Here is a 12,871-nt window from a genome sequence, read left to right as displayed (position 1 = left end):
GATTTTTTACAGAGAGGAAGGGAGAGGGATAGAGAGTTAGAAACATCGATGAGAGAGAAACATTGATCAGCTGCCTCCTGCACACCCCCCACTGGGGATGTGCCTGCAACCAAGATACATGCCCTTCACCGTAATCGAACCTGGGACCTTTCAGTCCGCAGGCCGACGCTCCATCCACTGAGCCAAACCGGCTACGGCACTTGTATTTTCTTTGAATAACACTTGAATCACCTGCCATATACAATTCCAACACCAACATCTTTGGTTTAATTATTTGGTATTTCTTTGACAGTTATTTCAGCTAAAAGAGGAATATGTAAGTGAAAAGCACAAGTGTGAAACATCACAGGCTACTAAAATAATGGTTTAACTATTACAACATTTGTTTCTCCAAATGCTTTCTTTCTGTACCCTAAACACTCAGAAATTTGTTTAAGAATACAAGAATGAAAGAGGTCATCTTTTCCTTCTTCCATCTATAAATAAAGGTAAAGCTAACAAAGTAAGGCTTTAAATTCCTGTTGATGATGCTAAAACTGTTAAGATTGACTTTGCTAGCATTTTTACTTTTTAATTAAAATACTACAAATTAATGTTTATTTAGTCAAAAATAAGTGTGTCTGTTGTTTAGTAAGGAAAAATATCAAGAACACACTCTACCCCAACCCAAGAAAATACCTGGGTTGGAGGCAATGAATGCCATTTTCCTAATGAAGAGTGTGACAAAAGTAGGTTTACAATTATTCATACGGAAAATAATACAATAAGTATAGATAATAATACAATAATAAGCCATGTTTTGCATATTCACAACTGTAAACCTACCTTTCCCCCACACTGTATATGGCCTCAGTGATGCTTAAGTAATAAAAAGAAAACCAAACCATCATTCAAGTGCCTAAGGCAAAATTACTCTGAAAAACAAATTACTTATTTGAAACAATTCTCTCTCTTTAAATTATTAAAGAAATACGTTAAGATTATACCAAAGAATAAGAAAGGATTTTTAGGTTAACAAATTATACTTCCAAAGGTAGAGTCAATATTTTTTACAAAAAAAATTTGGTTGGTCTGAAGACTAAAAATTTCAAATGATATTAAAGAACTTAAGATTATAATAAAAACAACTTTCTACTTGTGGGGAGGCCTTCAGCTGGCAGCAAACGCAGCATAAAAATGTTAAGCCTGTTTGCAAGAACCAGTTATGCAATACCCTCAAGCAAATTATTCTGTTACCAAATTTTTAAAAATTGGGTTGCTCCAGGAGTAGTACATATTAAAGAATGAAATACGAGCAAAAATCTGGTAAAAGTTGTGAAGCACATGATTTCTGGGTTTAAAAAAATACTTGAGAACCCTGGCCTGTGTAGTTCAGTTGGTTGAGCATCATCCTGTGCACCGAAGGGTTGCTGGTTCAATTCTTGGTCGTGCCCAAGTTTCAGGTTCAGTCCCAAGTCAAGTGCATACAGAAGGCAACTGACCGACTGGTGTTTCTCTCTCTCACATCCATGTCACTCTCCCCCTCTCCCTTCTTCTTTCTCTCTCTAAAATCAATGAAAACATTTAAAAAAATAAAAATAAATAAATTTCGAGACTCCGTATCTTTTTTGTTTGTTTTTGCTTTAATCCTTACTAGAGGATATTTTTCCATTGATTTTAGAGAGGGTGTAGGAGAGAGGGAAAGACAGAGAGAAACATCAATGTGAGAGAAACATTGATTGGTTGCTTCCTGCATGAGCCCTGACCAGGGCCTGAGCCAGGTAGAGCCTGCAGCTGAAATACATGCCCTTCACCAGAATCGAACCCAGGACCCTTCGGCCCGCAGGCCAACACTCTATCCACTGAGCCAAACCGGCTAGGCCGAGACTCCATATCTTTTAATTTGTTACAATTAATAAACCAATATAGATACATTATTATTAACTAAAGTCCACACTTTATTCACATTTCCTTAGTTTTTACACAATGTCTGTTTTTTTGTCATTCCAGGATCTTATCCAGGAAATCACATTACATTTAATCACCATATCTCCTTAGATTCCTCTTGGCTATACAGAATATCTGATTTTTCCTTGTTTTTTTTGATGCTGCTGGCAGTTTGGGGAAATACTGGTTTTGAGACCCTTTCTTGGAATTTGTCTAATGTTTTCTTCATGAGTAGTTTATGAGTTTTGGAGAGGAAGACCACAGAGATAAAGTGCCATTTTCATTACATCATATCCCCTGAAGCCTTGATAATGTCTGAGGACCCCATTACACTTCTAAAAATTATTTAAGAACTTTATAAAGAGCTTTTGTTTACCTGGGTTCTATCTATTCATATTTAACAAATTAGAAGTTAAATCTGCAAAATGTTTTAAATATTTATTAGTTTATTTAAAACAATAAGTCTTTCACACATACATAATATATTTATTTTTAAAAAATAACTGTTTAAAAAACCTATTTTCCAAAAAACTCAGTGAAAAGTGACAGCATTTTATATTTTTGCTAATATCTTCAATGTCTTGCTTTATGAAAGGGGGTTCTTATGACATTCTGTGATATACTGTTTCAGTTAAAGTATATAAGCATATGAAGATATATAGTTGCAAAAGAGAATATTGAAATAATCTATTTCAAATAAATCGATATTCTTGATAATATACCTAAACTCAACAAATGGTAGTTTCTTGAAAGTTAGTTAACTTTGGATTCTAAAACCATATCAATAAACTTTCATACTCTACTACAGCGGTTCTCAACCTGTGAGTCACGACCGCTTTGGGATCGAACGACCCTTTCACAGGGGTCGCTTAAATACATCCTGCATATCAGATATTTACATTATGATTCATAACAGTAGCAAAATTACAGTTATGAAGTAGCAACGAAAATAATTTTATGGTTGGGAGTCACCACAACTTGAGGAACTGTATTAAAGGGTCGCAACATTAGGAAGGTTGAGAACCACTGCTCTACTACATTAAAATCTACTGGTTTATCTTATACTTTGTATCTTTACCCATGTGATTATATATCATCATACATTGGTTATTTGGTAAATATTGGTTCACTGAGTTATGCAGATATTCCAAATTAACAATTCAGAATACAATTATCAAGGGCATATAGAGGATAAATGGTGATGGAACAAATAAAATAAAAAATAAATTTAAAAAAGGTATACCTGAGAAATGCCAAATAACCAACTGAACTCAAAGATGAAATTATTTTAATCTTTTAATTTCCCTCCACAATGCTGTGCCTATATCTCATTTCAAATTAATCAAACACCAACCATATCAAAGCAAGGAGACTATCTGATTAAGAAAAAAACAATGTGATGCTAATGTAATACAGAGCCTCCAATGTTCCATCTACTTCACATCCTAAATGTATTACACTTTTATGGCCTCGTTAAAGATCAGCATGTTATTGTAGGGATTTGTTAACAAGAATTTAAAAAAACAAAAAAGCTCATGGTTTAATAATTGCCTATATCAATGTCTATGTCTATATCTCATTTTAAATATTAGCAATGGTAAAATCTTAATCGTGCTTCAAATAAGTGGGGTATTGGTTTGACCCATCCCATTGCTCCTTGAATCATATTTTTTACCAAAAGTCAGAACCTCTCTTTGGATGCTTCAGGGAAAATAAGATCTCCTTTGGATAGAATAAGAACTTTTTCTTCTTAAATAGACAACATATTCTTAGGACTTTCAAATAATTCTGAAATTCAAAGTGCCAAGGAAATAAGTGCAATAGAAGGAATAAATACATTATTCACTTGTGAAACGATTAACTATTAACTATATATAACTATATATGCAGTATATATGACAAAGGGATGAGTTGGTAAAAACATTTATCACAAGATAATTTTTTAATAATATGAAAGTGTCAATCAAGCAAAATAAATTCATGCCCATTTCTTTTCTTTTTTAAAATTTATTTCAGAGAGGAAGGAAGAGAGATAGAAACATCAATGATGAGAGAGAATCATTGATGGGCTGGCTCCTGCTCACCCTGCACTGGGTTTTAAGCCTGCAACCTGGGCATGTGCCCTGACCGGGAATCGAACCGTGACCTCCTGGTTCATAGGTGGACGTTCATCCACTGAGCCGCGCTAGCCGGGGTTCATTCCCATTTTATCCACCACCAAAACACCCTCCCTTTCTCCAAAAATACACACATAAATACAAAGTAGATATTTTCAATCTAAACTGTAAGCCTTAGGCTCACATGAAAACAAAATGATTTTAACCACACAAATTCCAGCACTCAGACTTGTAATTTCGACACGCTGCCCACACAGCACTTTGGGAGCATGTGATTAGGAGGAATGATGCACAATCACACCACATTCCTTCCCTCAGCTCACACATCAAGGACTTGCCCTCGCAGCTGCATTCTTCTCCAAACAGCCATGGTCACCTTAGCAACCCTATGCTCCTACTATGGACAGCTGGTCCATTTAAAGTCAGCCCTTCTTGGCAGGGAAAATGCTTCTTCTTCAAACTGGGGGAGAAAGAAGAGGTTTTCCTTTCAGTACACATTACAGGGGTTGATTCAACTTGATCAGCACTTTTGTTATGTGGCAGCAAGTTGTGTCGAGCTTCAACCTATTCTGAGTTTGTTTGTTGTTGTTTTGGTGTTTGGGGGGGGGGGTTAATCTAAAGCAAGTGGCTAAAAATAAAGGCAGCTCATATGGAATTATAAGGAAGAGTAGAACATGAAAAATAATTATATTATTTTATAAAATGATGAAGCCAATCACAATTTTGAAAGTTCAAATTTACTTAAATTAAACTGTAACATCTGAAGCCTTAATATGCAATAAGAAATCAGAGTCAGAAGACCTATTTTAACATATAGTTTTTGTTATTCTTGAACAACAAAAACATTGCTAAAATTCCAAGTCCTATAATTCCAATCTATTCAATACACTGTGAGTCAATGCATTTATCCTACCACCTACATGTAAATCTCACAGTCTTTCCAAAGGCTCAAATCTAAACTAGGTTTCAAAACCAAATGGCTATTACATCTGAGAATACTCTAGACCTAGAATGACCTAGGATAGCACTGGATTACTCAAAACCAATCTTAATCTTATGCTTATACCATGAAAGCTGAGCCTGCACCAAATTAATTCTCTTGGGATAAAAGATACAGGTTTATAATATGTATGCCTGGTTTTTATACTATAGATAAATAACTTGGAGATTACCAAATTATTTTGGGGATTAGCAAAGGATTACCATATTCTGCAATATGTGAGATCAAACTACTTATTCCATGCCCCCAAAGGGATTCTTATCTGCCATCCATCAAAATTAGACATCTAATCTTTACAGAAAGTACACAGGCATGTTCAAAACTAAAAGATATCTAAATTTATGGCCTTCATTGTAAATGGGAAATATTTATGAAATACATTTCTATATAACAGTGGTAGACAAAATCTATATTAACTTAATAAATGCTTAATGATAGACATATAAAGTCATTCAATATATTAGAAAGTTGTACATTAAGAATAATTGAGCCCTGGTTCATAGGTTTCTGGTTCAATTTCCTTTGTTTTTAGTTGTCAGGATAAAAATTTCATGTCATTGTATCATGCATTGCATTAATGTGGAAGACTTAAATTTCATTTGCCAAAAGAACAGAGACAAAGATGTAACAGATCGGGTTCACTAAGATTAGATCCTTTGAAGTTTCTGTTTTTGCTTTAAGCATTGTGGTCCAGGAAAAGAAAGATCTGGATTTCTCCGGCCCTGGAAGATCAGATAGTGTTACACGCAGGTTCAGGATCCCCTTCCTTAACACCCAGAAGTAGAAGGAAAAAAACAGGGAAAAAGAGTTTCACAAGAAACTTGAAAATGAAAACTTGGTGATTTGCTCTCCTTCCTCCTCATTAGTTCCTTTATTTTAACCATTTGTTCTCAGTTATCAGACTAAAGACTGCCCTGATTAACTAAACCAGTGGCAGTCTCAAAACTAGGTGGAAAAGATATGCTTGAGAGACTGCAAGTACCCCTCAGGACATAGTATACTGGAAAAAGTGAATAAATAAGAAAGTTATTGATCTGAATAATTAGCTAAATAAGTATTTGAAGTTAACTGGTTGAATTAATCTGAAGTGATCACCACTACCTATACTAAAAAGTTCCTGAGAATTTCTAACCAAAGTAACTTAAGGCTGCCAAGAAATTGATTTTAAGTTCCTGGCACAGTTGGTAAGCACACCAATAAGGAGTTTTTACTACTGACTCAATTGAACATTTCAACCTTCAAAAGTCAGAAGTATAATAATGTAAATCAATGATGATTTAAAATCCATTGTAAAGGTGATCATTCAGTATTTTTTTTAAAATACTAGATATTACTCAGTCTTTTATTATCTACCTGGTAAAAAAACATTATACTTTTTTTTGTAATCCTCACCTGAGGATATTTTTTTTTCATTGTGATTTAGAGGGGGGAGAAGGGAAGAAGGGGAGAGGGGAAGAAGGGAAGAAGGGAAGAGGAGAAGAAGGGGAGAGGGGAAGAGGGGAGAAAACCCTTCAGTCCACAGGCTGACACTATTCACTGAGCTAAACCAGTTAGGGCGAGCCTGTGTCTTGTTAGCCAATACTGAGGTAGTAAAAGTTTGCTAATAAAGCTGTGAGAATCTTGTAATAATCAAGAAAAGATGTTAAATAAAGATTAGAAAAGAATTTTAAAATCAAGAACAATTGCCCAGCTGGTTGGCTCAGCAGTTAAGCATTGACCTATGAACCAGGAGATCATGGTTTGATTCCTAGTCAGGGCACATGCTCGGATTGCAGGCTATATCCCCAGTAGGGGGTCCATAGGAGCAGCCAATCCAGAATTCTCTCTCATCACTAATGTTTCTATTTCTCTCTCCCTCTCCCTTCCTCTCTCTGAAATCAATAAAAACACTTTTCTTAAAAATGTCAAGAACAATTAAGCCTGTATTCACTATATTTGGTTTATTACTATATTAATTTCTTACCTTGTGGAATTCTCTTCTGAGGAAAATAGATACACTTTGTTCCTAAAAAAATTTCAGGTAGAAAAGTTGAAATGTTAGTTTCAAAACAGAAAAGTCTCTTGAAAGTGAAAAATTACAAAATGCTAACATAGTACCTTCAGACTACTATGACGCTTGGTATTACCAAAGCTTAAGTAAGAGACAGTAAGTCTCTAACAATAAAAGTACTTTATTATTTTTATGAAAATATCTACATATATAGAAGCCTAAGCAACTGTTAAGACCAAACGACCAGCCGACTGGTTGCTATGGCAATGCATTGACCACCGGGGGGCAGATGCTCAACACAGGAGCTGCCCCCTGGTGGTCAGTGCGCTCCCACAGCCAACCTCCTGGGGCCGGCCAACCTCCTGCGGCCCCCCCTTACCCTCCCGGCCGGCCCCTATCACCAGCCAGGCTGAGGGACCCCACCTATGCACAAATTTGTGCACTGGGCCTCTAGTCTATTATAAAATTTATTTCTTATCATTAAAAAAAATACTTATTCTACTGCCTATCAAATCATTTTTTCTAGGTACATAATATGGCACATTTTCATATTCTACAATATTATTACTCAACTGGGTTTACTTTAGTCAAAATTTGATATTCTGAAGGGTACTTTTGGGGTTTAATCTACATGTCATAAAATTCATCCTTTTAATGTATAAAATACAGTGGTTTTTACTATATTCATAAAGTTCTGTAACCTTTACCACTAATTCCAAAACATTTTCGTCATCCCCAATAAAAACCCTGTACTGAAGCAAGCATTTTTCCCCCCAGGGAGAAACATCTGAAACAATTTAATTTTTAAAAATACACAAGAAGCATACTCTACAACACTATGATCAAAATTGTTTTCTTTTAAATGTGTAGAACAAAGACTGGTAGAGAAAAACAAATATTCTAAAATTATAAGAGTAGTTATGTTGGATAATGATATTATAGAGACTCTTTTTCATATATTTCTTCTAAGGCTATGATTGCATAATAGTACCTTTATTGTTCTTAAAAGGTACAGCACAGCCCCAGACGGTTTGGCTCAGTGAATAGAGCGTCAGCCTGCGGACCAAAGGGTCCGGGGTCTGATTCTGGTAAAGAGCATCTACCTTGGTTGCAGGTTCCTTTACAGCCCTGGCCCGAGTGCAGGAGGCAAACACATCGGTTTCTCTCACATGGATGTTTCTCTCTGTCCTTCCCTTTCTCTTCCACTCTCTCGGAAGATCAATGGAAAGAATATCCTCAGGTGAGGATTAAAAAAAACAACAAAAACAAACAAACAAAAAAAGGTACAACACCGACATCATTTTCTAGAGCTATATGCTAAAATTTGTACTATAATCCACAGTAAAAAACAACAAGACAAATACAAATTGAAACTTTTAAAATATCTCACTGTATTTTTTTTTTTAGTAAATGTTTTTCAAAGTAGATAAAATAAGTATAAAGATAAAGAAAAAAGTTGGCCACACTTACTAATCTGGTTGAAAAGCCACAGCTGCATTTTACTTTATGACAAATTGGCTGTTTCATCACTTTGCATCTGGGCATCTACTTCTCCATGGTCATTTCTGAAATAAAGATACAATAATTAAGAATATATTACAACAAACATGAAATCTTGAAGGGCAATTATCAAAACTTCAGTGACTACAGAGAACCATCAAAACAGTTCTTGAGCAACCTCTTAATAAAAACAATAACAGGACTGAGGGTAAGGTGGGATGGATGAAATGCAGGCTATCGTCCCACAATTCCATAGTTATGTTACAATTACTGCATATAGAAATCCACGACCTCTTTTAAGTCCTAAATCCCTTTCACCTACCAGGGTCTTGCAATTCCTAAGAATGCCATACAGGCTGGAAAAAGAGAAAAGGAAGATGCAGAAGAGAAGCCCTAAAACTGCATAGTTGAAAACAATAAATTGCTTGTTTGTTATGCTTGTTTGTCTATTTCCTCCTCACACTTATAAAGTAAGCTCCAGAGATTTTTGTTAGTTTAATTTACTGATATTTTTCAAGCACCTAAGAAAATGATTGTCTGAGTTAAGTGCTCAGTAATACTTATTGAAAAAACGAATAAACTGATGAATGATTTAACCTTACAGTATTTCAAAACAGCCAAGTGTCAAAATGGCATCTCTTCTACACATACACCACTGATGCTAATGCCAACTACATCATCTTTGTTGTTTTGCTGTCCAATAAACAAAGTCCCTAATTAAAAGACAAGACATGATCCCAACCTTCAAGGAACAGAAGAAAGGCATGTGTCACTTTGTAATTGTATTAGTGCAACTTTTGGGAAAGACTACTGAAAGGGGAATTGCTGGACATGTGATTGTGCTAAAATTGTCAAATGGTGTGGGTGAAGGTCTTTTTCTTTTTTAAATATGTATGTTCTTAAAAGTGCTGGTTTTAAGACAGTTAAGAATTTAAGAGAAAATCTTTCATACAGAGTGAAAAGTTGACAGGTCTCAAAAATAACCTCAAGGAAACTTGGAGCTCCTTTCTATCCTATAACTCATCAGTATTCCACAAAATGCTGCACTTCTTGTAAAAATTGGGGGAATGAAAATATTGATACAAATTTGCTTTTTTTTCTTTCAAAAAGAAGCAATGGAAAGATAAATTGAAACCATTTTTAAACAGTTATCTATTAGAGAAAAGAGAAAACGGGGTAGAAGGGATAGAAATGGAAGACTTCTCAGAATAAACCTTATTTTATAATTTTTACTTTGAAGATGTATTTTAAAATCAAATGAACATCGAACTACCATTGATTGAAACATTAAACACATAGGACATCTTTGGATGTTGCTAGGGCACTAACTTATTATCTGACATTTGATAAAGGGGAATAATCAAGTATTTATCCTGGCTTTCTTGTATGAAAAATACCCCAGGGTAATCAAGAAGTCAATAATCCTTTTTTATAGGATTCCAAATTTAAATATAAAAGGAATGGGAGGATTGAAAAATCAACATTTTGCCCAGCCAGCATGGCTCAGTGATTGAGCGTCGACCTATGAACCAGGAGGTCATGATTTGATTCCTGGTCAGGGCATATGCCCAAGTTGCAGGCTTGATCCCCAGTGTGAGGCGTATGATTCTCATCATTGATGTTTCTATCTCTCTCTCCCTCTCCCTTCCTCTCTGAAATCAATAAAAAAAAAATTTTAAATAAAAAGAAAATCAGCATTTTGTAACCCCTAATGAAATAATAGATATTTAAAAATGATCAATGAATGTTAAAACCATTAAGTAATAATAGGCTGATGGGAAACGTTATAATGGATAAATCAAGTTGACAAAACTTGAACCCAGTGATTAATCCTAACACCATTAACAATGGTTCAACCAGGTATTATGTGCAGAAGTACTCATCACTATCCATTAAGTATTCATCCTGGGAGCTCCAGTTCCAAATGATATCCACCATGTTACCACTCCTATCACCATGGACCAAGCCACCTTATTTCTCAACTGCATTACTATAATGGTTTCCTATCTGAACTCCCATTCCCTTGTTCACCTCAACAAAGCAGTCAGATTAGTTCTTTTCAAAAGGATGTTAGATCATGTCATTCCTCTGCTCAAAACCCTCTAATTGAATCCTCCTCACTAGTATAAAAGCCAAAGTCCTTAAAAAGGCATAGGACCATGGTGTGAAATTTCCCTTCCCCATCTCTCTAACCTCACTTCCTACCACTCTCCGTGTTGTTCAGTCCATTCTAGCCACATTGGTCTCTTTCCTGTCCTTAAAGGCATCAAGCATGTTCTCAGGGACTTGGGATTTGTCTTTCCCTCTGACTATGACACCAGATACCTCTTGGGCTTATTCCTCCTCCACCTCCCTTAGAACTGTTTTTACAAGTTATCTCAGAGATATACCCTTGTTCCCTAGGCAAGCCCAAAACCTCTGCATCAGATTTTCCTATCTGGGAGAGAATATGCTAGGAAAAATCAGCCATAAATTTTGGAGACGACAATCATTTGAAACACAAAGTCACCGATTTTTGTGTCTAAACATCTATAGAGCAACTGTCCAAACGATTCTTAGGGTCCCAACTTCAAAGAATTAATGAAGATACAGCTACTACAGTGTAGTTTTTTGTTTTGTTTTGTTTTGTTTTGAAATCATCTATATCACAACACTAGAAAGGAGGGGGTTAAAGATTTAAATCAAATGGCTTCCATTATAAAAAAAATAGCAAAATAAATAGCATTCCCTTTCCTCCCACTCCTTTAAGGATTTCTGTAGGGATTACATGATAAAGTTCCAATTAATCTCAGGAAAAGTTTAACTACTTTCAAATGTATCTGCTACCTCAGGCACCATGACCACCAGAAAGAATCAAAAGAACTCACTAACTAACATGACTAGACTAGCTATGACATAGTTGGGATGTTTGAACTTAATTATTTTTCTTTAAATAAACAAACTCCCTCTGGAGTAAGGCCTACTCTGTTTTAAACATCTTATGGCTGCCAAGCTTCAGGGTCTTAAGAGAGATAGCCAGGGGACAGAGAAAACAGCAAGTATGACTCAGTGATCACATTTAATAGTCTCTGAGACCAAAACAAAGATACCAGTTCTGGCAGGAGTTCTCTAGAATTGCCCCAAAACTGACTTATCCACATACCTTTCATCTGAACAATTTCTTTTTACTTAGTTTAAGTTTCACAAAGCACTTGTTACGAGCCTATGGACCTTAGGTACAAAAATAAACCAAGAGGACAATGAAAACAACCAGCAGGAGTTCTAAGAGTTGGAGGATGAAATTTAATGTTAAAATCTGTTTTGTTTGGGGAGGAGGGAAGAACTCTTGAGTATTTTTTGCAGAAATGCCCCCACACATTTGGAAATCAGACTTTAACAAGTCCAGTCACTTGAAAGAAGGTTAGTAATTTTAAAGTATCCTTTATTGAGAAACTCTGTGTGCCAAGTGTTTACATTAGTTCACAATTCTCAGAATTTCCCTATGGGAAAGGTATTAACAAAGCATGTGGAGTGGTTAAATATTTTGTCCAAACCAGAAAGAGACAGTGCTGGGATACAAAACGTCAGTCTTTCTTTTTCACTATTATAATCTGCAGTAAACTGGAATAAAGATAATAGTCACAAATATCACATTTGCCCCACAGGAGGGATATAAATCCAGGCTGCTCATTTAAGAAATTTTGTTCCATTGTTCCAAAGTTGCTTTAGATAAAAAGGCAAAAGGGAAAGGTTTACTGTTACACATTAATAAGTAAACTGTGGCATTGTAGGAAATAGGCCTCTGTGACTCATCTTCAGCATACTCAACTTTTTTTTTATACATATTTTATTGATTTTTATAGAGAGGAAGGGAGAGGGATAGAGAGTTAAAAATATCGATGAGAGAGAAACATCGATCAGCTACCTCCTGAATGCCCCCTACTGGGGATGGAGCCCACAACCAAGGTACATGCCCTTGACGGAAATCGAACCCGGGACCCTTTAGTCCTTGGGCTGAACCAAACCGGTTAGGCACACAATCAACTTTTAATGGAGGAAACTAACAGCATGTTGCCAGTTGGTTACTGAATTTTCCCAGGGCAAACAGGATGTAGGGAAGAAGGGAAAGGGTATAAGAACAAAGAACTGTATACTAGGTTGTACCAGTTAATAATGCGGATTTTTTTCAATAGGTAGTTACACATATGTTGATATATATGCGATTTGATATGTATACTATTTTGTTGTATTTACAGCATTTAAAACTACATATGTCAAATTTGCTGAAGGTGTTAACATCATAGATATTTTTACGCTTAAAAATGTAGAATTTCATGCCAAAAAAAGAGCATTTGCAGC

The 12,871-nt window shown here is 35.6% G+C and overlaps 1 protein-coding gene across 4 annotated transcripts in view; it reads right to left on the bottom strand.

Moving 5' to 3' along the window:
• FRS2 (fibroblast growth factor receptor substrate 2) overlaps positions 1 to 12,871 on the bottom strand; it is a 113,421-nt gene that overhangs the window by 53,105 nt on the left and 47,445 nt on the right. For all 4 annotated transcript variants that reach the window (XM_015566830.1, XM_015566829.1, XM_015566828.1 and 1 more), the window contains 2 exons: positions 8,504 to 8,598; positions 7,007 to 7,048 (listed from right to left, as the gene is read on the bottom strand). The gene's annotated coding sequence lies outside the window, so the exon portion shown is untranslated. The remainder of the gene's footprint in view (positions 1 to 7,006; positions 7,049 to 8,503; positions 8,599 to 12,871) is intronic.

The sequence above is a fragment of the Myotis davidii genome, unplaced genomic scaffold, assembly GCF_000327345.1.
Source record: "Myotis davidii unplaced genomic scaffold, ASM32734v1 scaffold582, whole genome shotgun sequence".
Classification (NCBI taxonomy): Eukaryota; Metazoa; Chordata; class Mammalia; order Chiroptera; family Vespertilionidae; genus Myotis; species Myotis davidii.
This window is presented reverse-complemented; position numbering and strand designations above follow the sequence as displayed.